This window comes from Solanum verrucosum, unplaced genomic scaffold (genome assembly GCF_900185275.1).
Source record: "Solanum verrucosum unplaced genomic scaffold, falcon-dt-bn FXZP01000258.1, whole genome shotgun sequence".
Classification (NCBI taxonomy): domain Eukaryota; kingdom Viridiplantae; phylum Streptophyta; class Magnoliopsida; order Solanales; family Solanaceae; genus Solanum; species Solanum verrucosum.
Window position 1 is genome coordinate 1,515,654 of NW_026019974.1, and position 27,527 is coordinate 1,543,180.

The 27,527-nt window shown below is 34.4% G+C and overlaps 3 pseudogenes; all 3 read right to left on the bottom strand.

Annotated features, from left to right (window-relative positions):
* Nucleotides 1-9,316: 9,316 nt before the first annotated feature.
* Nucleotides 9,317-10,218, bottom strand: LOC125817293 (cytosolic sulfotransferase 6-like; annotated as a pseudogene).
* A 1,462-nt stretch (nucleotides 10,219-11,680) lies between these two features.
* Nucleotides 11,681-18,148, bottom strand: LOC125817291 (cytosolic sulfotransferase 12-like; annotated as a pseudogene).
* Nucleotides 18,149-23,503: 5,355 nt separating this feature from the next.
* Nucleotides 23,504-24,510, bottom strand: LOC125817311 (cytosolic sulfotransferase 11-like; annotated as a pseudogene).
* Nucleotides 24,511-27,527: the final 3,017 nt, after the last annotated feature.

A 27,527-nucleotide genomic window follows, 5' to 3' on the forward strand; every position in this document is an offset into this window, starting at 1 on the left:
AGACCTTGGTAAACCTGTGATGATGTCCATATTGATCATCTCCCACTTCCATTATGGAAGTTCTATATTTTGAGCCACACCACCGGGCCTTTGGTGCTCTACTTTAATTTGTTGGCAATTCGGACACTTAGCAACAAATTCTGCAATGCCCTTCTTCATACTACTCCACCAATAAACTTCTCTCAAGTCACGATACATCTTTGTGGAACCCGGATGAATGGAATATATAGATCTATGAGCTTCCTCCATGATCCTTTCTTGGAGCTCATCCACCTTTGGTACAAACAACCTACATTGGTATCTCAATACACCAACTCCCCCTTGTTCAAAAGCCAATACTTTTTGCTTATAACATTTGCCTTCAATTCAAGAAAAATAGGATCTTGGTCTTGCTTCTCTTTTACTTCTGACACTAATGATGATTCAGCCCCATTCATCACCACTACTCCTCCTTCTACGGAATCCATTAGCTGAACTCCCAATCTTGGAAGTCTATGCACATCTCTTTCTTATCTTCCTCAAAATGGGCGGTACTAACCATAGACAACCTGCTCAAGGCATCAACAACAACATTAGTGTTACTTGGGTGGTAAATAATACTCAAGTCATAATCCTTGAGTAATTCTAACCACCTCCTTTGTCTGAGATTAAGCTCTTTCTGAGTAAACACATACTGAAGACTCTTGTGATCGGTGAACACATCCACATGAACACCATAAAGATAATGATGCCATATTTTCAATGCAAATACTACGGCAACCAACTCTAGATCATGGGTTGAGTAGTTCCTCTCATGAACTTTCAACTGTCTGGAGGCATAAGCTATAACCTTCCCATTCTGCATTAACACACAACCCAAACCAACTCTCGACGCATCACAATAAACAACAAAGCCTTGTGTGCCTTCTAGTAAGGTTAATACTAGGCAGTAGTAAACCTTTTTTTTAACTCCTGAAAACTTTTCTCACAAGCTTCAGACCATTGAAATTTCACTATTTTCTGAGTTAACTTGGTAAAAGGGGATGAAATAAATGAGAACCCATCTACGAACCTTCTATAATATCCAGCCAACCCCAAGAAACTCCTAATATCAGTTGGAGATGTGGGTCTAGGCCAATTCTGCAATGCCTCTATTTTCTAAGTATCAACTTTAATTCCTTAATAGACTCCCTAACAGGTTTAGTAACACAAAAGGGTTCACAGAGTTTCTTAGTAAGAACATCAAAATTATTTGCAACATAAGGAGTCACAAAAGATAATCTTACTCCTGGGTATAGCAAAGCTTAAACATAAAGAGTAAAGACTTTGATCATACCAGTGACAACGTCTAGAGAATTCTCTTGCTCTTGAAGACTAGTGATCACATAAAGGCAGATTGCTCCTCCACCAGTATCGAAAGTAGCTCCTCGAGGTGCAACCCCGTCTAGTGGAGCAACTAATGAAGATTGGGCTTTACTGCCCTGATTCCCATTACCTTGCCGGTTCTTAGGGCACTCTTTCATGAAGTGGCCCTCTTGTCCACACTTGAAACAACCTGTAGAGCCATCGCGACACTTACCTGGGTGGGTTCTACCACACTTAGCACATGCAGGAGCCTAGTTACCTCCTTGTGCCACACTACCCTGAGACTGTGCAGGTCTAGCTCTGAAGTGTTGGGAATCAGGTCCCTTATACTCACCTTTGTTTCTAGGTGCAGGTGCACTAGCAGATGATGGAGCAGCTACCTTTTTCTTTTGTTGGAAAGAAGACCAGTTCACATTATTTCTTTGCTGCCCGGACTCATTCCCTGACGTCTTAGTCTTCTTATTTCTGAATTCCTCCATATCCCTAACCTTCTTTTCCTCAACCTGCTGCGCATAGACCATTAACCTCGCTATATCCATATACCCAATTAGCATGGTTGCCTTACCTTTCTTACTCGACAGACGAGATTGCCCAGCAACAAACAAACTCATTCTACTCATCATATCTGCAACCATCTCCGGAGCATAACGGATAGTTGGGTGAACTTCAACCTATACTCATGAACACTTAGTGAACCTTGTTTACGAGTGAGAAACTCTTTTACCTTGGCCACTCTCAGTTCTCGGGGAAAGAAACGCCCCAAGAATCCCTCCTCAAAACAAGCCCAACTCGCAGGTGGTGCTCCCTCAGCTCTACCCTTCTTCCACTGGTCAAACCAAGTCAGCAACATTCTTCAGTTGATATGCAGCTAGTTCTACTCGCTCAGCATTGACAATGTGCATAACTTTAAACACCTTTTGGAGCTCATCAATAAAAGTTCTCTGGATCCTTAGAAGTGCTTGAACCAGTGAAACTTGGAGGATTCATCCGCAAGAATTCTCAGATCCTCGAAGTATCAATCACTTCCTGTCTAGCTCCTCTTTGTTGTCCAACCTGGTTAGTCACAACTTGGTTTAGCATTTGAATCGCCTCTATGAACTAACCATTGGTAACTTCTCTTAGGGGTTCCACTTCAGGTGCATTGGGTACCGCTTGGTCCTCAACATTACTCCAAGCAGGACGACCTCTGACAACTCTTTGTGGAGGCATGATTAATCGAAAAACACACACAAGTAAAAATTAGAAAGTGAATTTATAGAGATGAACTCTATTGCACGAAATGAATGTGAAAGAAGTTAGATAATTTACTAGTGTTGCAGCCTCCTAATTATTGATGTGGCACGCTTCACACCGATAACTAGGACTCTACAGACACGGCTTCATAGAGTCCCTAGTATTCTTGAACTCTATGCTCTGATACCAAGTTTGTCACGCCTCAAGCCGACACCCTGGGCAGGACTGGCACTCGAGAACCATTGCTGGCACCAAGCGAATCCTTGGCCTAGCTTACTTACTCAGCAGAAGACATAAAAGAATTAATACAAAGATTCAATGCAACTCTACTCAACTGTTTAATAGAATAACTTAGAACATTTAAAATTCAAAATATTCAACTTGGCCAAAGTGGCAACTCAAGTCTCAACATAAGAAATAACAATGTAAAGACAACTAACCTATTAACTATCTATGAAGCCTCTAAAACAAGGAGGGATGTCGGGACAAGACCTCCTATCATCCTAACAACTAAAGTACTAAAAACAAATGATAAAAAGGATCTCTCTGGTAAGCAAAGAGGCTCACCAACTAACTCTGAGTGCTCAAATCGATCAACGAGGCACTGAATACTAATCCTAGTTACCTTTGTCTGCATCATAAAATGATGCAGGCCAAATGGCGTCAGTACATTGAATGTACGAGTATACAAGGGGAAAACTAAACATAACTTAAGCTTGAAAGGAATTTGAAAGAAACATTTACCTTGACTTTACTCAACTCATGAATAACTTAACTCAAATGCAAAGTACACAACAATAATAGTGCAGTTTATACAAAGCATTTAAAACGGTAGGTGACAACTCAATGTATTAAAGAAAATGCAATAGCAACTCAATTGAATATAAATTAATATAATACTGTGGGAGTTTCTCTAACTGATAGCCACCAGTATGGGCCTAAGTGGTGATACAACATCTTGCCCACGCTGCCAGAACTGTCTTATACTTTGCCATCATATAGAAGCCATAACTAAGTTGATCCACTAGTCTATGCTAAAACTCCAGACACAATGTGGCCTAAGAATGCCACATACTCAAGCCAAAACTCACACTTAGAGAACTTGGAATACAAATCCCTATCCTTTAGAGTTTTGAGAACTATTCTAAGATGACTAGCATCATCTTCTTCATTCCTCGAATAGATTAGTATGTCATCAATGAACACGATAACAAACATATGTAAATAAGGCTTGAATACTATATTCATAAGGTCCATGAATGTTACAGGCGCATTGGTCAAACCAAAAGACATAACTAGGAACTCATAATGACCATAACGGGTCCTGAATGTTGTCTTTGTTTACTCTTAACTGATGGTAGCCCGATCTGAGAGCTATCTTAGAGAAATAAGTAGCACCCTGAAGGTGATCGAAGAGATCATCAATTCTCGGAAGAGGGTACTTATTGTTGATGGTAACCTTGTTCAACTGGCAATAATCTATACACATTCTAAAGGAACCATCCTTCTTCCTCACAAATAAGATCGGAGCGCCCCAAGGTGAGACACTTGGTCGAATAAAACCTTTCACTAGGAGATCTTTCAACTACTTTTTTAACTCTTTCGATTCTGCTGGTGCCATTTTTTATGGCGGAATAGATATAGGACGAGTATTTGGAAGGACATATATACATAAGTCTATTTCTCTCTCTGGAGGGACTCCGAGAAGATCATCTGGAAAGACTTATGGAAACTCTTTTACTACTAAAACTAACAAAATAGGAGGTATCTCAACACTAAAGTCATTAACTCGGACTAAGTGATAGACACACCCCTTGGAAACTAACTTTATGGCCTTAAGGTACAAAATAAAATGACCCTTAGGCACTGTTGAACTACTAGTACATTCTATAACTGGCTCATTAGGAATTTGGAACCTAACAACTCGAGTTCTACAATCAATGGAGGCAAAATAGGCATGAAGCCAGTCCATACCAAGAATACATCAAAATCTACCATCTCTAATTCAACTAAATCAACCATTGTGTCCTTGTGATTGATTGAAATGACACAATCACGATATACTCGCTCAACTAGATTGGGGCAGCCTTGGGGTTAGGCTTTAGGGTCCCCATCAAGGATCCTTGGTTGGTCCTTGGGGGGTCGTACCTTGACGTTTAACCCCTAAACCCCTCAACCAAAGCTCGGGAACTCATTTTACAACTTATAACACCACATCAAACTCAAAACAATCTCGTTAGGCTCTAGTTTCATTTACTAGTTTTCCGGGTCGTTACATGAATTTTTGAGGGATTTGGAGTTGAATTGGAGAAGAAGAAGCAAAGAGGAGAAGAAAAAAATGACTAAAGCAGGAACCACCAGTGACTAGCGCACTGGTTGGTGCGGTGCGGCACTGGTGGAATTTTAGAGAGGATTTTCAGGCGTGACGCGCCAACACCTGAATTACTAGAACACCTTTTAGGCACGCTTAGATAGGCGACACACCAAGGGAAAATTCAACCACTATGACTGGCGCCCTGCTAGGAGCAGCGCGCCAAGGTGGAAATATCATAGCGCCACACTAGGCACAATGGAGCACCACCCTTGTTCCGACTTTCAAGCATAAACATGATTAAATAGGATTCCTGAAGTAGACTTTGACTCCAATTTTTCCAACTCTTATAAATAGACCCCTACGGCTCCATTGTTATGGTTTGACTTTTTATTGGTGTGCAAGAGCAAGTTTCATCGGTTGTAATAGGTTTTGATCTTCTAACTCATTTACGAAAATCGCATGAACAATTAGATTTTGTGGTTTTCTAATAGTATGAGTGGCTACCCGCTCTTATTCTAGGGCTGTAGCTATGGATTAATTGTTGATTATTTAAGGTCCATGAATTAATTCTTGGTTGTCATTATAAGTTAATTCTATATTCTTAATTTTAGTATTTTATGTTTGATCACCATAAGATAAATCTATTGTCTAATCTTAAAATTGAGAGAGGAGGGGTTAGATAAACCAGAGAATATAGAGAGCTCAATCGACCCATTTAGTTGAGGTGATTTGTGTTCAGGAGTTACACCCGGACGAACAACTTGCTTGGTTACAAAATAGGATGAAATATAAATGCTCGCCAGTTAGGCTTGTTTATCCCCACTCAACGATGTAGTTAGACAGCTAACTGGGGTAGGCGACTAGAGGTTTGATACCCGACTCATACAATTAACCCTGTAAATTAGTAACTTGACAACTAAAATTAGTTCTAAGCCGAGAATATGATACATGAGATTCATTACATGTTGCAACCCTGGAATTGTCTTTTACTTGCTTGAAACATCATCTTAAAGTCATTCACAATTAGTTACTTTTATTTATTGTGTAATTAGTAGTAGTAGTTAACAACCACCACCATCTCTTAAATGGTTACTTTTATTTTATTTGTAGAATTGAGTGTCAAATATAAGTTGATCATAAGTCCCTTGGAAACGATAACTTATTTCTTGAAGAATCTATATTACTTGCGTGACCACGTACACGTGTGTGTGCAATTGGGAGCAACATATATGTATACCGAAATAGAAACAGATTATACAGCTGCTTTCTTTTGTATATGTATAGCGAAATCTACATATTTATGTTTGTTATGGAGCGCAATTATGCAAATATAGTTATAGCATACAAATAGGATTTTTATGTTTGCTATATGTAAAAATTGCTCTTTTCTTTTCCCTTTATTATTGTACTAGCAATTGAATAAAGGAAAACTTACATAAATATACTATATTAAAAAAATATTTACCATTTATAGCAATAACATTTTTTTTTTCATTCGATCACTTTTAATACATTTATAATACAGTTTTAATATATATTACAAAGAACAATTCATTACTCACATATAAACAAGTATTATTGATGGATAATACATTTATCACACATTTTAATACATTTATAATACAATGTGTCAATTCTTACCAAACAAGCATAATATTATTATTTTTAAACAGTTGTAATACATATATATTGCATACATAATTCACTTTTAATACATATTGCAGATTTAATATAGTATTGTTATGTACTGATATAAATGGTAATAAATAAAAAGTATCGTTAAAATCAGTAATTATTTATTAAAAGGTACCCATCCATGTGATTTTTTCTTGAATAAACTTACACATATTTTTGGGCCTCTCATTTGTCTCGACAAAAACTAAAGACCATCATATTTGAGTAACTTTTTCATTGGTATATCACTCTAAATCATTTTGATTAATTATATAAGTTTGAGCCCTAATACATGATTTGACATTTATAGTAATTCTTGTGGAATTAAATAATCTCAAATTCAAAACGAAAATCAAATGTCTCTTGTAACGACCCTCTTAGTAGTTTTATGAATTTTAATAATTATTTTTATATTAACCTTTTTAGTAGCTTTTATAAATAAGTTATGACTTATAAGAATGAGTGGCATGATTTTCAGATTTAATAAAGGATTATTTTGTTGTTAATAATAATGGAAAAAGAAAACAACAGAAAAGGAAAATAAATAAATAAATAAGAATTAAAATGAAAAAGCAAAAAAAAAGAGAAAAAGAGTAAGGACAAAATCCCTAAAGTTGAAAGTCAGCGCAGACGAGGAAATTTTCGCAGTAGAAGAAAAGAAGAGAGGGAGAAAAAGAGGGGGAAAGGGAGGAGAAAATTGAGATTTTCATCCCAAAGCGTTAAGTTAATTCTTCTCGTCCTTTCCATTAAATTTTTATGTAGTTATGAACATATTTTTATGGTAGAAACATGTATAATTTATATTGATATAAGAAAATATAGGTGTAGGATTTTTAGAACAAAAAATTGATTTGGGGGTCGAATAACGATCCGTTTTAGCTGAAATTTTGCATGCGAGTTTGTTTTATCATGGGTAACCATAACCTGAAAGAAAATTTTAGATTCAAATTTGGTGACTCGGGATGACTTTTTGACCTAATTTTCGAGCTGAAACTAAATATAGTAATATGGGTGTCATTAGATTCGTATTCTTATAAGGGTTATATATTTGATAGATTGGAAGCACTTTGAAGCTTTATGAAAGGGGATGGCTCAAGTCCCGTAGTGAATTCTTGATTGATTGAGGCAAGTGGATTTCTAAACCCTTGTTAAGTGTATGAAATCGTGTAATTCCTTGTGGTATGTGTTGGGGAGTAATGAGACTTGGTGATGGATTGACTTGTCCATATTGAATAATTTTAATGATGAAAAAGGGGTAATAAAAGGCAATGTGATTAATTGTTGGTGTGTGATGTGTTAAGAATGGTTTGAAAGGATTATCGACTCATTGTTGATGTTGTATCACGATTGTGTTGTTGTGAATTGTGCATTGTTATGAAAATGGTCATCTCCTCATTATTGTGAACATGTCATTTACATTGTTTTGATACATGGTTGTGACAAGTGTTATGTGAATTGAGAAAGAATAAGAAATTAAAGAGGATGTACTATATTTCGAGGGGCTTGTCACGTCGTGATGGATATTATATATATAAGGACGTGTCACGCGCCGCGATGGATACTATTATCGAGGGACATATCACACGCTGCGACAGATGCATGGACAGCTATGTCCCCCACAGGTCCCAAACTGAGTGAAAACGGGTGTGTATCGTTCGGTCAGACATGCATCACTATACTTGACATTGCATTGCACATCTTTATCATTGATGAACTTGATATTGTGTTTTGTTGATCTTGTGAGTTCCTTTCTGTGGAACTTTTGATTGATGAATATTGAGCTTATTGTTGAGGATATGTAATTGTTAGAGTGTTGTTAAGGTGTGTGTTATGTAAATTATGATTTGTTAGGTTGGGCTGGTTTTTATGTAGGTTGTAGTTGTGGAGGTTGTGATTGATGAATATTAAGCTTGTTGTTGAGGATATGTAACTGTTAGAGTGTTGTTGTTGAGCTGTGTGCTATGTAAATTATGATTTGTTAGGTTGGGCTGGTTTTATGCAAGTTGTAGTTGTGGAGGTTCGATTGGGGTGTAAGGAGTACCTGTATCCTATACCCTTAGCTTGTGTATAGAAGTTTACTTGTTGGGTACCGTGTAGTTTGGTACTCACCCCTTGCTTATACATTTTGGTAGGTTACTAGCCCTGATCTTCTTGATACTTTCTATTCTCTTCTTGTCAGAGGCTTCCTGTGGAGATTTGTGAGGTAGTTGTTGTCATCTCAGTAGACCTTCTTTTTCCTTATTTATGATCTTGTTCTATTCTAGAAACAATGTCTTATGAGACTTGTATTTTCTTTTGATTCAGTTGTAATACTTTAAAGGCTTGTACACGTGACAACCAGGTTTTGGGGGTTGTATTAAGTTGACTCAATTATCCGCACTTATAATATTTTGAGATTTCAATATGTCTTACTTCCGCATAGTTTGTGATTTTTGGGTTTTAGGCTGACTTATTTTGGTGGGAAAAGACGAGTGTCATCACATCCATTTCGGGGTCGTGACACCTCCAACCTCATTGACACTACCATAGTACTAACAAAAACATGACTTGTTGTGACAAAATAAAGAAATATGAATTTACTACTAAATTTGCAACAAATTTGAGTAATGAACGTTTTAAAATAGTATTATTACAACAATATGACTTTTGTTGTCTATTCTTGTTACATTAATCTCAAACATAACTACTTCAACATTTATTTTCAAAATATATAATTGCATTCAATTGACACGATAGCATATTAATATATAATCAAACATATGAAAACCTTAAACCCAATCCTTGAAACGTTTCTTCAATGATATGATTGAGTTTATCGCTCATATCGGTAGTAAGTTAATTCCTCCAATCTCCAATTTCTCCTCGACGAAAGAGCACTTTATTTCCCTCTCTAGTTGATAGCTTTCCATTTGTATTCACCTCCAAATTTCTCAAATTCTCAAGCTGCACATTCTTAATATTTCATTCACCACTCCACAATTTTCTTCCTCTATAGAGAATGGACATTCCAATAATTCAGCCAAGCGTTTAAGCTGAATTTTTGGTTTCTCTTTAATTTCTTCATACATCAAGAAAAATACTTTATTAGGATTTTCTATGCTTTGTTTCCAATAATCCAACTCATGATTCCAAAACGGACCATAAAGGCTCAATCTGTCACAAAAAAAATTAAACATTTCATGAATGGAACTAGTTTCTTTGTGATGAAGTCTTAAATTGTTAGCAAAATAAAAGTGTCCTTAGGATTCCTACATAAGTAAATAAGTTTGGTTCTTGAATCCATGATTTATTTTGGCAATGAAGCAAAAGGCACATGAGTTGCCAAGAGTCTGGGTGAAGTGAAAGTTGAAAAATCAGGAACTTGACCATCAACATAGAGTGTATGCTCCAAGAATGGAACAAGAACATGCGGATTTTTCACAAAGAGTTCCTGATTTTGGAGTTGTAACAAGAATCATATCACTATCTTCAGCTTGAAATTGTTGTTGACATGCAATCACACCTTGAAGCAATCTTGGTGGTGTCCAACAACCTTGATAATTGTAGATATATGACCCAACCCATCCTTTTTCTTTTGGTAGGATAGAGAGCAATTTCTTACACTCTTCACTTAGGCTATCCTCTTGTAAATACTTGGGAGGAGAAGTTGTCATGATTTTGAGGATTGAGTATTTTCTTCAAGTTCGGGGGTTTTTATAACAGATACGCACGAATACACTTATTACTCATGTGAACGTTTAGTCATACACTTCATGTGAGCTCAGCACTTCACATTTTCATGTCTTTCTATTAATAATAATTATTTTGATTGACTTATTTAACTTTTTAAGAGAGTACTGTAAATGTGAGTGTGTCAAAATAGTTAGCAAAATTCATGCAATTTTGTCCTATTTTTCAAATATTGATTTTAATTTCCAGAGTAATTCTTTGGAGTTTATTATATCACTATTGTTTAATTTATAACCAAGAAAATCTAATTTAAACAACAAAAAAATAATCTAATTTAACTACATACTTTCTCCATTTACTTTTACTTATTCATGATAATTTTTGCACTCTTTCTAAATAAACATAAATAACATGAAAATTTAATATAATATTATATTAATTTATATAGTCTTAATGGACTTTAGAATGGTTTGGAAAAATGTATAGTTAATGTTTAAAATAAAATAAAAAATTATCTTTCTCTCTCGATATGCTAAAGTAAACAAATAAAAGTAAAAAAAAAAATATTACTTTTAATATAATAAACAAGTAAAAATGAATGAAGAGAGTATATAATACTCAATTTATAGAGTTATTTAAACTTGCACGTATTTAAAGTTTCGTATTTTCTACCATGCTCTATGAAAACATGCATGAGTATATATAGAATGTTGTGCCTTTTTCTCCTAATCATTTAATTATGAGAGTTCCCTTTTTTGGAATAATTTTTAACTTTATTTGCAAACGAAAGAAAAAGTTGAGAAATGACTGTGTCGATTATCAGAGTCAAACTCAAAATTTGAGCGCAACGGGTGCCTCTATCATTAGTACGTCAATATAAAACTCTTTAAAATGATAATGATAGTAAAGTACAAACTTCTATATGATCGAATAAAATTAATTTGGTATAATAGAGTTTAACAAAAGTACATCCTTTATTCATAGTTGAACTTGACACATTTTTATATTTTACAAACAATCAATAATAACGAAATCACATTAGAAGTACATTCCATTTAAATTAATACATCATTTGCAACAATTCGAGTAATAAACATTTAAAATAATATATATTATTGCTACAATAGAGCTCTTTTTATATGTTCTTGTTACATCACTCTCAAACACTACTACTCTTACATTGATTTTGAAAATAAATAAACTACATTCAATTCACATTATAACATATTAATGTCTAATCAAATATATGAAAATTTTAATCCAGATCCTTGACTTTTGTTCAATGGTATGATTGAGTTTATCATTCATCTCGACAGTAAAATAATTCTTCCAATCTCCAACTTTTGTAGTAGTTTGTTACATCACCCTCAAACACAACTACTCTTACATTGATTTTGAAAATAAATAAACTACATTCAATTCACATTATAACATATTAATGTCTAATCAAATATATGAAAATTTTAATTCAGATCCTTGAAACTTTTGTTGAATGATATGATTAAGTTTATCATTCATCTCGACAGTAAAATAATTCTTCCGATCTCCAACTTCCCCTCGACGAAAGAAATTTTTATTTGCCCCTCTAGCTGAAAATTTCCCATTTGTATTCACCACCAAATTCCTCAAATTTTCAAAGCTACACATTCTTAATATTTCATCCACAACTCCACAATTTTCTTCCTCTAGGGAAAATGCACATTCCAAGAATTCAGCCAACCGTTTAAGCTGAATTTTAGGTTGCTTTTTAATTTCTTCATACATCAAGAAAAGTACTTTATCAGAATTTTCTATACTTTCTTTCCAATAATCCAACACATTATTCCAAAATGGTCCATAAAGACTCACACCCTAACAAAAATGATCAAACATTTCTTCAATGGAATTGGTATCTTTGTGATTATCAAGTCTTAAATTGTTTGCAAAATTCCACATAGAAAAAAAAGTGTCTCTTGGATTCCTACATAAGTAAACAAGTTTTGTTCTTGAATTCTGAACTGATTTTGGCAATGAAGCAAAGGGCACATGAGTTGCCAATAGTCTAGGTGAAGTGAACGATGAAAAATCAGGGACTTGACCATCAGCATATAGATCAAGTTCCAAGAATAAAACGAGATCATGAACGTTCTTTAGAAGTAAAGGGTGATCTTTTTCAAAAATAGGATGGTTATTTCGATTCACTAATGCAATTAAAAGTGATTTTAACCAAAAGGTTCCTGATTTTGGAGATGTAACGAGAAGGATATCACTATCTTGAGCTTGAAATTGTTGTTGACATGCAATCACACCTTGAAAGATTGCAAAAATATATAAAAGAGATGTGTTGAATGTTTCATATATTTATCCCTCTGTTTAACACATGTATATATAGCAAAACTTGAAATAATAAACTACCCAACTATTCTTTATATTAGCAACCTTAAACAGCATACTAGTCCTATATACTAGCTACCTTAAACAGCATATATGTAGTTACATGAAGTAAAAGTGGAAAGAATCACAAACTACCCAACTATATCCTAATTGTTAGTTACCTTAAATAACAAACTACTATTTACATGGAAGTAAAAATAAAAATAAGGATCTGTAATTTCCAGATGGAAAAACAAAACTACAACTTAAAAGAAAAGAAAAGAAAAGCTGGTGTGATTCTACTATGTTAGTAAACTTTGTGTCGTCTAAAAACATAGTCCCTTTTAACCTTTTTCATTCTTCTTTGCCACAAAATCATCATCCTCAAGCTTTTTCATCGATGAGTCTTTAATAAATCCAACACCCCCTCTCAAGTTGGACGGGGAGGAACGAACACCCAATTTGTTCAATAGGAAATGATGAGAAGTAGCAGGTAAGGGCTTAGTAAACAAATCTGCTACTTGGGATGAAGATGGAAGAAAAGAAAGAGAAATCAAACTAGTGAGGTATTGTTGACGGACGAAGTGACAATCTAAGTCAACATGTTTCATCCGCTCATGAAAGACAGGATTTTTAGCAATATGAATTGTTGCTTGGCTGTCTGAATGGAGAGAAATTGATAGTGCAGGAGGCAGAGACAGGTCGGTAAGGAGACGAACTAACCACGTCAGCTCAGCAACAACCCTTCTCATTGATCTGTACTCGGCTTCAGTGGATGAAAGGAAAAGAGAAGGTTGTTTCTTTGATTTCCATGAAATAGGACTGCCTCCAAGACTAATAAAAAAAACCACTAACAGATCGTCTAGAATCTAAGCAAGTAGCCCAATCAAAATCGCAAAAAGCGAGGAGAGTTAAAGAAGGAGAGGAATTAAGAAAAATCCCCAAACCAGGATCAGAAAGAAGATATCGAAGAACATGGTGTGCAGCTGCAAAGTGTGCTTGATATGGAGGACTGCATATATTGGCTAAGGTGTTGGACCAAAAATGAGATATCAGGCCTTGCATGAGTTAAAAAATTTAATTGTCCAATGAGCCGTCTATAAACAGTGGGATCCGGAAGAGGAGAACCCATATTTGCTTGCAATCTTAGAGTGGGATCCAGAGGAGAAGAGGCAGGTTTGAATCCAAGGCAATCATATTCAGATAATAGTTCCAGAATGAACTTTCTTTGAGTTAGGATCAAACCGTGAGGTTCTCGGATGACTTCAATGCCCAAAAAGTAGTGTAAATCACCTAGATCCTTGATCTTAAATTCTGAATTAAGGAAAGATTTCAATGCTTCTAGTTCTGCCATATCATTACTTGTGAGCAAAATATCATCCACGTATACGGCTAATATAGATACAAAGCTACCAGTGCATTTATAAAAGAGGGAATAATCATTCAAGGAGTGTTGAAAACCTTTGAAACTCAATGCAGCAGTCAGCCTTGAGTACCATTGTCGCGAGGCTTGTTTAAGGCCATATAAAGATTTCTTTAGGCAACAAACTTGAGTAGGATCAGAAACCTTAAAACCTGCCGGGAACTTCATATAAACTTCTTCATCCAACTCTTCATGTAAAAAAGCATTATTTACATCTAATTGGTAAAGACCCCACCCTTTCTTAATAGTGATTGCCAAAACACACCTTATAGTAGTAATCTTCACAACTGGACTGAAAGTTTCAGTAAAATCAACACCTTCCTTTTGAACATCACCCCTAACAACCAACCGAGCTTTAAGTCTCTCCACAGAACCGTTAGAGTTGAGCTTTACCTTGTAAAACCATTTATTGGGTAAAGCCTTCTTTCCCGGGGGCAATGATACGACTTCCCAGGTGTCATTGGTGATAAGAGCATCTAATTCTCTTGTCATAGCCTCCAGCCAATCTGGATATAAAATGGCTTGGGAAAAATTGGTAGGTTCTTTAATATGTGAAAGAGAATTGATATATTGTTGATTAGACGTGGATAAAGCATTAAAAGAAAATGACATAACAGAGATAGGAGAAGAGAAACAAGTATCAGACACATTAGAAAAGTGTACAATATTACAAATATAATCTTCTAAATATGCAGGGGTCTTGATAGATCTGGTAGATTTTCTCAAGGTGATAGGATTGATAAGAGGGATGGAAACCGAAGGTTGTGAAGGGAGAGTAGGTATGGAAGGTACAGGAGAAAGTTGATTAGGAGGACACGAATAAATAGGGGAAGGAGAAGATGTAACTTGATAATCAGGATCAGGTGTAATTAGTGAATCTGTAAGAGGAAAAACAGAAACAGGAGGCTGAATAGAAGAAAAAGGGTATATATCTTCATAGAAAACAACATTTCTGGAAACAAAGCACTTTTGAGAATGTAAACTAAGTAACTTATACCCCTTTTTCCCAAAAGGATAGCCAGGATCCAATTTAGATCTACCCTGGGAAAGAGTAGAGGCAAAACCAAGACAACCAAAACATTTAGGTTGGAGTATTTTGGAGGATGACCAAAGAGTTTCTCATATGGTGTTTGAAAAGATAATAGTTTAGTCGGACATCTATTGATTAAATAAGTGGTTGTCATAAGACAATCCCCCCAAAATTTCGATGGAAGATGAGATTGAAAAAGCAAAGCTCTACAAACTTCCAAAAGATGCCTATGTTTCCTTTCAACCACACCATTTTGTTGTGGTGTGGCAACACAAGAAGTGTGATGAATGATGCCTTGTGTACACAAAAAATTAGAGGTTTCTAAACTTGAACCTAATTCCCAAGCGTTATTGGACCGAATGACCTTAACTTTCTTATTGAATTGCCTTTCTATCATTGCAAGAAAAGATTTGAGAATAGAAAAAGCATTACTTTTTGTGGTTAATAAAAACGTCCAAGCTCCTCTACTAAATTCATCCACTATGGTTAAAAAATACTTATAATCATCAAAAGTACGAGTTTGATAAGGCCCCCAAGTATCAATGTGGATTAAATCAAAGATCTGTCGAGACGAAATATGACTAATAGGAAAAGGAAGTTTGGATTGCTTTGCTAATGGACAAATAGAACAAGGAACAGAAAATTTCAAACAAATAGAAATAGGAATGCCATTGATATTCTGCATATTTGATAAAGGCATATGCCCCAACCTTACATGCCATAACTTTCTTTGAATAACAGAAAGAGAAATACATGACAAACTAGATTTATCATTCTTTAGGGAATCTAAACTAGAGCTAGACTTAAAGCAGGAATTGACAGAATAAGAAGCAACTAGAGGCCTATTCTTGAAGATGTAGAGACCATTTTGGCTTTCACCAAGGAGCATTGGGCTCTTCATGGAAGGGCCCTGCATGAAACAATAAGAAGGTGTGAAGAATAATATATTAGAAAGTTGTCAACATAACTAGTGTACAGACAATAAATTGAAATGGAAACTAGGCACATACAACACATTATGAATGGTTAAATTTGAGAATAGTTGGACAGATCCTGAATGAGAAACCTTAACTTTTTGTGAATTAGGAAGCCTTACAGAAGTAATCCTAGGCAATGGTTTAAGATCGAGAAAAAAATATTTATTGTAACTCATATGCTCAGTTTCACCTGAGTCTATTATCCACGTCTCATTAGTGAACGTTTTACCATCAATAGTGGAATTTAGAGAGAAATGAGGCTTAAAGGAATACCAGCACAATTGGCAAAATCTATGACATCAGAATTATTGGCTTGATCCTTAGTTTTCACCTGTTGAAGCATCTGCATGACCTGTGCCAATTGCACCTGTGTGAGGAGTTTCTCATGCTCCACTGATTCTACGCTAGTCAGGAAAGAATCTCCAGAAAATTCATTAGAAATCACAGCATTACTCTTAACAGAATTGTGAAAAAAATTTGACTTAGTAAATGTAAAATCAACTGGAAATCCATGTATCTTATAACATTTTTCAATGCTATGTCCTGTTTTCTTGCAATATCTGCAAACAAGATTAGACTTCTTGATATCATAAGTCCCTTTTTGTCCCTTGAAATCAGTAGAAAATGATCGCGGACCATTGTTAGCAATGAATGAAGAAGATTCACCAGGAAACTTTGGTGTATTCAGGACCTCCCTTTGCTTCTCCTCTTGCATCAACAATGCATAAGCATTTGGGATAGAAGGGAGCGGTGAAATCATGAGAATATTACCTCTAGGTGCACAATAAGAGTCATTAAGTCCCATTAAAAATCGAACGAAGCATTCATCTTTCTTGAACTTAATGTTCTTTTCCTTTGTTCCGCAAGAACAAGAACAATTACATGGAATGAAGAAATTCAAAGCATCCAATTCATCCCAAAGACGTTTCATCTTTGTGTAATAAGTCACAATATCAGAGGAGCCCTAAACAAGGTCACTTAGTTCCTTTTGAAGCTGGAAAAGCTTAGCACCTGAACTTTGTCCAAACATGGCTTCTAATTCTGCCCACAACTCTTTAGCGGTGGAAGAGTATAGAACACTTTCAGAAATTTCTCTAGAAAGAGAGTTCAAAAGCCAGGAAATTACCACGTTGTTTGCTCTCGACCAGGCATTGTGCAGGTCTGTACCAACAGCAAGTTCATGAGTTGATTCATCAATAAAACCCGACTTGTTTTTCGCAGTCAAGGCCATGAGCATGCCCCTCTTCCATCCCCCAAAACTTTTGCCATCAAAAGTCATATTAACTAACAACATACCAGGAGAATCGAAAGGAGAAATAAAAAAAAATGAGAAGAGTTTATGAGCAGAGTGGCCGCATTAATTCCAGCAAGAATGGGAACTTGAGTCTCAGAAGATGTGGGGACATGATCTCCCATTGTAACAAATTAAGAGCAGGAATAAAACTGAAAATAGGAGGAAAGATTTAAAACTTGACTTCTGATACCATGAAAGATTGCAAAAATATATAAAAGAGATGTGCTGAAAGTTTCATATATTTATCCCTCTGTTTAACACATGTTTATATAGCAAAACTTGAAATAATAAACTACCCAACTATCCTATATATTAGCAACCTTAAACAACATACTAGTCCTATATACTAGCTACCTTAAACAGCATATATGTAGTTACACGAAGTAAAAGTGGAAAGAATCACAAACTACCCAACTATCTCCTAATTATTAGTTACATTAAATAACAAACTACAATTTACATGGAAGTAAAAATAAAAATAAGGAATCTGTAATTTCCAGATGGAAAAACAAAACTACAACTTAAAAGAAAAGAAAAGAAAAGCTGGTGTGATTCTACTGTGTTAATAAACTTTGTGTCGTCTAAAAACATAGTCCCTTTTAACCTTTTTCATTCTTCTTTTCCACAAAATCATCATCCTCGAGCTTCTTCATCGATGAGTCTTTAATAAATCCAACACACCTTGAATTGCTCTTGATGATGACCAAAAACCTTGATAATTGTAGATAGTTGATTCCATCCATCCTTTTTCTTTAGGTAGGGTAGAGAGAAATTTCTTACGCTCTTCACTTAGGTCCTCTTGTAAATATTTGGGAGAAGAACTTTGAGATGTTGTCATTGTTTTAAATTGAGTGTTTTCTTCGAGTTTGGAATTTATATAACATATATACGCACAGATACACTTATTATTCACGTGAATATTTTAGGCATACACTACATGTGAGCTCTCTACTTCACACTTTCCATGTCTTTCTATTAACAACTTTTTATTCACTTTTCTTATTAATGTTTATGAAGATTCAAGAGTGGTTTTATTAACGTGAGTGTCTTACAATAATTAGTGAGCCACATCACACTTCATGCTATATTTTTGTGAGTGCAAAAATAATTTCTCTTTAAAGAGGTGTTTCGTTATCCTATGCAAATTTTTAATTTGTTTTAGACTTTTTAAATTATATATTTTTTAAAAAAAATTGATATCCAACCAAACAATGTCACGTTATTAATTGAAACAAAAAGAGCAATATAATAGTGGTAAGTGTATAGTAGTGTGAAAATGAAAATTGAAAAAACCTTAGGAACAAGATATTGCATCTTGTTATCCAATATTAAAGAAAAAGAAAGAAAGAATTTAGAGATGAGTGTGAAGATAATACAATAATAACAATATTAATTTTCATGATAATTTGGTAAAGGGGGTTTGAGAGAGTTGCTATATATAACCTTACCCCTTTGATCTTGTGAAGGTAAATAAATTTATTTTTCTTATAAACCCTAGGTTCAAGTAAAGCATATAAAATTTGGTATGAAAAGAAAATACATGAGTAATGGAGAAGTTATGTTGAAACAATGGAAAAAAGGATAATATCAACAAAAAGTAGTACAATAACCGAAGCAAAAAAAAAACAAGTAATAATAAAATCAAAGAATAATATAGCATGAGAGTAAGAATAATAATAATAATTCTTTTAAGGAAAACTGAATCACATCCTCGGTAAGGTAATCCTCGACTTCCATATCCTCCTATCTAGGATCACATCTGCGATAAGCTTCAAGTTTGTCGTGTCTTGTTTAATCACATTTCGATAATAATTTTTTGACCTACCTTTACCTCTTCTTAGACCCACCATAATACCCTCTGACACCTCCTCACTAGGGTACATGTGAATCTCATCTTCACATGTTCGAACCATCTCAACCTCAATTTCCTCATTTTATTCATCACGGGGGTCATTTCACTCCTTCCCGGATATCTTCATTCCTAGTTTTATCTCTCCAACAAGTATACTCATACATCCATCTCAGCATCCTCATTTCTGCTACTTTCATGTTATGAATGTTTGAGTTCTTGATCGACAACAATCTACCCATAACATAGTTGTTCTATAACAATCACTTTATAATAACTTACCTTTAAATCGTGGTGGCACATTCTTACGACAAAAAATCGGATGCCATCCTCCATTTCATCCACCTCGCTCCATTACCATGTATAGGTTATTCATGGTTATGGTTAAAAGAATCAATCTGAATCAAACCGACTAAAAAAATTGATATTTGGTTTGGTTTGATTAGATTTGGTTTTAAATTTTGAAAACCGGTATTATTTGGTTTGGTTTTGGTTTTACTAAAAAACAACTGCAAAAATAACCAAACCAAATTGATAAATTAGATATATAAATTTTATAATTATTTATATATAATTCATAAATAAAAAATAAATATTTTGTTAAATTTTAATCAACTTAAGTCTTTAATAAGTTGTATACTTAAGTTTTTTGAACTTACCATTTTCATAAGCCTGATACTTAAATTTTAGCCCAACTATTACATTCCAAAGTTCAAATATATAGAAATCCATTACTTTAGTCTTTACCTACCCTACCTCACATAAAATAGTCACACATTCTCTTAATTGAATCACTTTGTTCGTGTAATGATAACCCTAATATTGCTTAATTGGACCAACGATAGATTTTAATGGGATTGTTCATGTATTAGGTGTTTGTGTCTATGGAGATACGTATGTCCTCAAAAAACTTATTATTTTCAAACGGAAAAACCCAGAAAAACTGAACCAAACCGAACCAAACCGATAATAACCAAAGCGACGATTATTTTTTCGTTTGGTTTGGTTTAATTTTAGAAATTTAAAAACCAACTAGATTGGTTTGGTTTTGATTTTAACCAATAACCAATCCAAACTGAACCATGAACATGTAACATCCCGCCTTAGAAAGAGCTAGATTTAGAAAGAATTAATTTGGAAAGAGTCAAATTGAAAATTTTGGCAAGTTATGCTAAGCTATGAGTTTTGGGTCAACTTCAAACGATCATAACTTCCAGTACAAGATGAGTTAGGTGGCACATAAGATATCAAATGAATGTTCTTGGAATATATTTTCAACGCCACCGAGTTTGCTAAGTTTCGAGCTCGAATGAGGGAGATATGCCCGTTTGAAAATTTGGTTGTCCAGTTAAGGAAAGTTACCCAAATTAATGAGGGGTATTTTGGTCTTTTCCTTATCCCATCAGCTTAAAATGAATTTTGGTAATATTTAGGGGCATAAACTGATTTGGTTCAGTTTTACAAATCCTAATTTACGCTAGGGTTTTGAGAGGAGTTCAAGAAGAGGAGAAAAGGAGAAGAGTTCAAAGAGTTCTTCAAGTTTTCCTGGAATTGAGGATCATTTCGCCAAGGGTTTGATCCCTAAGAGGTATGTAAGCTTTCATAGTGTTGGGTTCGTTCACCCACACTCCAATCATGCTTTACATATTCGAATCCATCTATAAAGATTGATAAATTTGAGTTCTTGATGAGTTTCTTGAAGGTTGTGATCTATTCTTTAAGTATGAGGTTTCGTTGTGTTCTTGCAATGAAGATCTTGTGTTTGAGTATTGTTCTTGAGTATTTTAGAGTGTATTTCTTTGTAGTTATGTTGGGTCTAAGAATCCAAAGAGTATGAGGGAAATCTCTCGAGTTTAGAGGAGTTAGAGAATGAAAAAGAGCAAGAAAATTCGTCGAAACCTGGGTAGGAGCATAGGGCACCGCGCCAGCCAGTGCGCCCCGATTAGTATTCTGTAGTTTGGGGCCTAGCGCCCTGCGCCAGCCTGTGCACCCCAACTACCCCTCAATAGTTCATGGGTTGGCGCCACGCGCCACTCAGTGCGCCAGGGTAGCCTGCCCCGTCACGTCTTCAGTTGTGTAACCCGTCTGAGTTCCTTTAAAGTTATCTTTCAATTCCTATTGATTCTAACTACTCTAAAATACTTCTAAACATCGAGTGATCATTCATTACATGAATCATAACCTTGAATCCATAATTCAAATTCAAGGTAGAGAGTTAAGTCTTGAGAGTTCTTCCGAGTCATTTGAGAAGTCTTTATTGGTGAGTAAGTCTTCCGCTGAGAGTTGAGCCAAACCAAGGGTTCGCTTGGGGCCAGCAATGGTTCTCGAGTCTCAGTCACGTTCAAGGTGTAGGCTCGAGGCATGACAAAACACCCCTATGTATAACATCATCATCAATCTTCATATTTACTTAGATTATTGACCAAAATACTTGAAATTTTCTCTCTTTAAGAATGAGTAGTATATTAATAATCACCTCCGCATTTGCCTTGTGAGTTACGTCACTAAACTTATACTCTAAATACTTTGCTTTGTCCTGCTCACCATGAACTGTTAAACCGTAGGATCTATCTTTAAACCTCCAATCTATCGTTAATCTTTTCCTATGTGTCTTCATTCAATACTTCATGATCTACGAATAATAGACCATGACAGCTCCCTTTAGATATTTCGAGCATAAATAAGATGATTGTCATTATTTTATTATTATCATCACGATATATTACAATGGTACCCATTGTCACAAATAGAAGCTCCTAAAATGAGTTTGTTGCTCGAATAGTCAGTCAATTATTAAAATTATGTAAGAAAGTCAAACTTTTTTTTGGGTAAAAAATTCTAGAGGTATTTCACAAGAAAAATCATTCTGATCAATTTTGAAAATTTTGAGCAATCAATTCTTGATTTGACATTTGTAGCCATAATTGTTGGACTTAAAATCAAAATAAATAAATAAAAACCAACCTCATTTTCACTACTATAGTAGGAAGGATTTGGTGTGAAATAGTTATAAAAGAAATTACTTGTCCGTGACACAATAAAAAAAAGGGAAAAGGGTTAAAAATGCCCTTAACGTATCCCTAATGGTTCAAAAATGCCCTCCTTCCACCTTTTGGTTTAAAAATGCCCTCAACGTTTTTTTAAGGTTTAAAATTACCCTTTTTTAACAGCTTGTTGACATGGCAAATGCTGAGTCATTAAATTAGACAAATGGCTTCATCTTATTGGTCCACCTATTTTTTTAAAATCCAGCCCAACGACCCGACCCATATATAATACAAAAACTCAAACCCACCCACAAACCCATTTAGATATTAACCTAACATATCCTTGAAACTCCATTTTAGTGCCATTCTCAACATATTCAAATTGGAGGCGCCATTTTATATGCTTAAGCCACACCAAAAATTACTAGAGGAATGTCATATTCTTCAATTTCATCAGGACAAGTGGTATACGCCTCCCGTGTCTTCTTGCTTGCACCATTTGCATGACTGTTGGATATTTCCCCTACACCTCGAGCATGTGAATTGTCTACTCCACTCTGTTTCTGCTATGCCACTTGAGTGTGGTGGAAAACAATTGCATGCATACCTTCTCGAGTCACTGTTTTCACCATCTTCACCAACACTTTGATGCACTGGCCTGCACTTCGCTGGAGCACAGTTTCCATCAGATGCACGCGGGATCTGTGTGTGATTAGAGTGTTGTGAAAAAGCATTGGTATCTTTGGTTAGTTGTAGAGTTTTCCCTGGTCTTGTGCGGATGTGAACTAATACCCTTCAAAGATTTGCTTATGCATAACTTCGGGTTAATTGCTACCTTTTTTAATGCACCATTCCTTAGAGTTACTATATGAATTTTAATCCTAAGAATTAGTTGTCCAAGATGGTTGTAATCAATTTTCACCTATCGGGTCAAATTTTTGAACAGATGAATTGAAGGAGAAGAAAGAAGAGAACTAGAGCTAATGGGAACAAAAGACCCAAAAAACGATCAGCCCATCGGGTCAAATTTTTCGAAATTGGTTTTTAGACTAAGTGGGTCATATATTTTGAAATGGGTAAATCAAATCCATGTCACATTTGCCATGTCAGCCAATTGTTAAAAAAGGGCAATTTTAAACCTTAAAAAAACGTTGAGGGCATTTTTAAACCAAAAGATGGAAGGAGGGCATTTTTGAACCAGTTGAAATACGTTAAGGGCATTTTTAACCCTTTTCCCTAAAAAAAAATATTCAACAGGTGAACTTTTAAATTAGATTAATCACAACACAACTATTTCAAAATTGATTTTCAAAATAAATAATTGCATTCAATTGGCATAAAGCATATGAATGCCTAATCAAATATACAAAAAATTTAATTCAGATCCATGAAACTTTTGTTTAATTATATGATTGAGTTTCTCACTCATCTCTAAAGTAAAATAATGCTTCCAATCACCAACTTCCCCCCTACAAAAGAACATTTTAGTTTCCTCTCCGGTTGATAATTTTCCATTTATATTCTCATCCAAATTGGTCAAATTTTCAAAGCTACACATTCTTAATATTTTATCCTTCACTCCACAGTTTTCTTCCTCTATAGAAAATGAAAATTCCAAGAATTCAACTAAACGTTTAAGCTGAATTTTCGGTTGCTCTTTAATTTCTTCATACATCAAGAAAATTACTTCCTTAGGTTTTTCTATGCTTTTGCCCCAATAATCCAACACATGATTCCAAAATGGACCATAAAGGCTTACACCTTTACAAAAATGATCAAACACTTCTTCAATGGAATTGGTATCTATGTAGTCAAGTCTTAAATTGTTTGTGAAATGCCACATTGAAATAAAAGTGTCCCTCAAATTTCTACATTAGTAAACAAGTTTGGTTCTTGAATCTTGGACTGATTTTGGCAATGATCATAGGGCAAATGAGTTGACAGGATTCTAGGTGGAGTGAAGGATGAAACATCAAGGACTTGACTATCAACATAGAGCTTAAGTTCCAAGAATGGAACAAGATCATGAGGGTTCTTGACAAGTGATGGGTGATTTTATTCAAAAATAGGATATTTTTATCGATTCACTAAAGAAAATAAAAGTGTTTTTAACCAAGTGGTTCCTGATTTTGGAGTCATAACAAGAATGATATCACTATTCTTCAACTTGAAATTGTTGTTGACATGCAATCACACCTTGGATTAATCTTGGTGATGTCCAAAAGCCTTGATAGTTGTATATATACGATCCAATCCATCCTTTTTTTTCGGTAGGGTAGAGAGCAACTTCTTACAGTCTTCACTTACACCATCCTCTTGTAAATATTTGGGAGGAGTTGGTGAAGAGGTTTGAGATGTTGTCATGGTTTTGAGCATTATGTGTTTCCTTTTTGTTTATATAATGAAGGCTTGCTCATAAGGATAATATATAGAGGGGGCTTACATTGCATACAGTAAAAGTTCTTTTGTATTATTAATGAATTTTAATCGATAATAATAGGTTAACCAATGTAAATTAAAACGGGGAGAGTAATATTTTTTTATACTCGTATTAACTTTTTAAAAGAGTTAGGCCATATGTCTAATCTCTCAAAACCACACTAAAACAATATTGCTCACCAATATATATAAAATGTTTATATATGTATCAAAATATACATATATATTTAATTATAGTTTTGACTTTTGTTAAAGAGGTTAGGTCATATGTCTGTCTAATCTCTCAAACCCTACATGTCAGTTTAGTCTGAATGATAACTTCAAATTAAAAAATATTACTCACCAATATACCTAAAATGTTATATAAAAACTAGATGGCAAAGGCTCGTGCTAGCACGGGCCAACATATTTAAATGTGTTATATCGTTTTCTCATTGGTTTGACAATAACAATAACAATAACAACAATAACAATAACAACAACAATAATAATACATTTAAAGCAATTGATACTTTCACCGAATGTCCCTCTATAAACATGGGTAAACTATGATATTATCATGTAGATGTCTGAAATAGATAAGTTCTTGGGTACTTTTAAATAAGGTCAAACTCATCGGTGGCCCCTTAAAGTTGGCACCAAGTTTCACATAGACACCTTAACTGTGCAATATTCATTTTAGACACCTCATGTAGGATCCCGCTATATTCTTTTGACATTTTTTTTACAATAAGAAAAAAGTTGAAGGAGAGTGTAATACACTCGTTGATGGCGTGGCAAACAGCGAATTAAATGATCACATGTGTTATTTTAAGTAAAAAATTATTTTAAAATCTATTTGGTAAATAAAATAAAAAAATTATTATAAAAAAATTAATTTAAGCCCCCCCCCCCCCCCCCCCCCCCCGGTAATTGTCTTCTCTACTATACCCAATAATTTTCTTAATTTTTTTCTTAATTTACTCTTTAAAATTGTTTTAAATTCTTTTTTTCGTTCTATTTTAGTGTTGTTTTGAGAGAAAAAGAGAGAAGGAGGATGGAGACAAGGAGAGAAAGAAAGAAAAAAATATAAAATATGAGTGTTGATATCCAGTTTTTTCGGCGAAAAAGGTGGAATCGGAAATCGTCTTTTTTCATACACTCTATATCTCTTTTGTGCTTTTTTCTTTTCTTTTACTATTTTTCTTTCTTTTAGTGTTGTTTTGTGGGAAGAGAAGAGGGAGAGGAAGAAAGAAGGAGAGATCAAATATGAAATATGGGTGTTGATTGGTATCCATTTATCTGGCAAAAAAGGTCGAGGGAGGTGATAGTAAATTTAGAAAAGTAATACAATGAAGAAAAAAAATGACTTAAAAATGAATTTGAATAAAAAATTTGACCTCCATTGAAGGAGTTTAAGCTTGAAAAAATGGTGGGAGGTGGCGACTTGAAAATTGGAGAAGAAGAAGAAAAAATAAAATAAAAATTTGGCTAAATTAAGCCTTTCACGCACTATTGTTGAGTGTATCACACTCACTTTGACATGTCAGCAAAAAATGTCAAAATGACACAACGAGACCCTACATGAGATGTCTAAAATGAACATCACTCAGTTAAAGTGTCTAAGTGAAATTTGATGTCAACTTTAGGAGGACATCGATGGATTTGGCCTTTAAATAATATACTAATATTAATATTGATGTTTGTGATTTTCCATCGTACAATAAAACCAAGCATTCATAGTGAATGATAAAATAGAAAATAGAGATCAATAGTATGAGTAGTTTTTATTACAGTAAACACATATAAAGTCTGATGAATAAAACATTATAGATATATGGACTACAATCATAGTGCTCCAACCGTATCCTGCAATCAGAACATTATGCGGGGTACAGAAGAGTAAAATCATACCAATTACCATGTGGTCATAAGGTTCATTCGTCACACATCAATGGCCAGAACACATTTGCCATTTCAAATTTGTTGAAGTAATCGAAAGATAAACTATATTTTGAATACTATTATTTAATTCATGATAATTGAAGTATATGATTTGCATCATAGTACACAAAAGTAGAGGATTTTTTGAGTCTGCCCCAGTCTTTTGCTATCTCAAATAGGCTAGTCTTGTATTGTTTTTCTTCTTTCCATAGTTCAAATCCTTGTAGCAAAGATACAGACATCTTCTTGTGTACATATGTATAACATAATTTTCTTTAAATACAAACATTGTGTATGCACTTGTATACATAAAAGCAATTGTATATTTGTGTAGATATATACAATAGTATAAGTAAAGGCACTTGCATATTTGTATTGATAAAGACAATTGTAATATTATATGTCCTAATCTTGTATGAAAATAAAAGAAGATTCTCATGTCACAGGCACTTCCCCTAGGGCTACATTTTTATGTCAACTACACTAAAAGATCAAAATTTTCAGAAAGATCATATCTCTCCATACATACAATATTCTCTTATTCTTTTGTATGAGATGTTTTCTTTCCTTCCCTAAGAAAGCCTTTGTCTTTCTGATATTCTAATAGCTAATATCTCAACTTGAAATATAAGAAACCATCAAAAATTCGCAAGACAATCAAACACCACTAAAAAATACAACTTCTCCCTCAACAGAGTTGGAGACCCCAACTAAAAAGTATGAACTATCATAGCTAACACACCCATAATGGGTGTTTCCTCAGGATACCGCAATTAGTGGTAAGTAAGAAGAACTTGTCCATTCAAAATAAACAAAATATAGAGTTGAAGATTTTAATAACTTTGCATAGATAATTTCAGAGAGATTATTTCAAACACCAAGACGTTGTAAAGTAAAGTTGTAGTCCACACATCGAAAATTACTAAGTAGACTCTCAAATTATTAATTTCAAATATTATTGCAATTCTTATGAGTTCAAACATAATGTGGCACTGTAGATTACATTTTCCATGAACTTT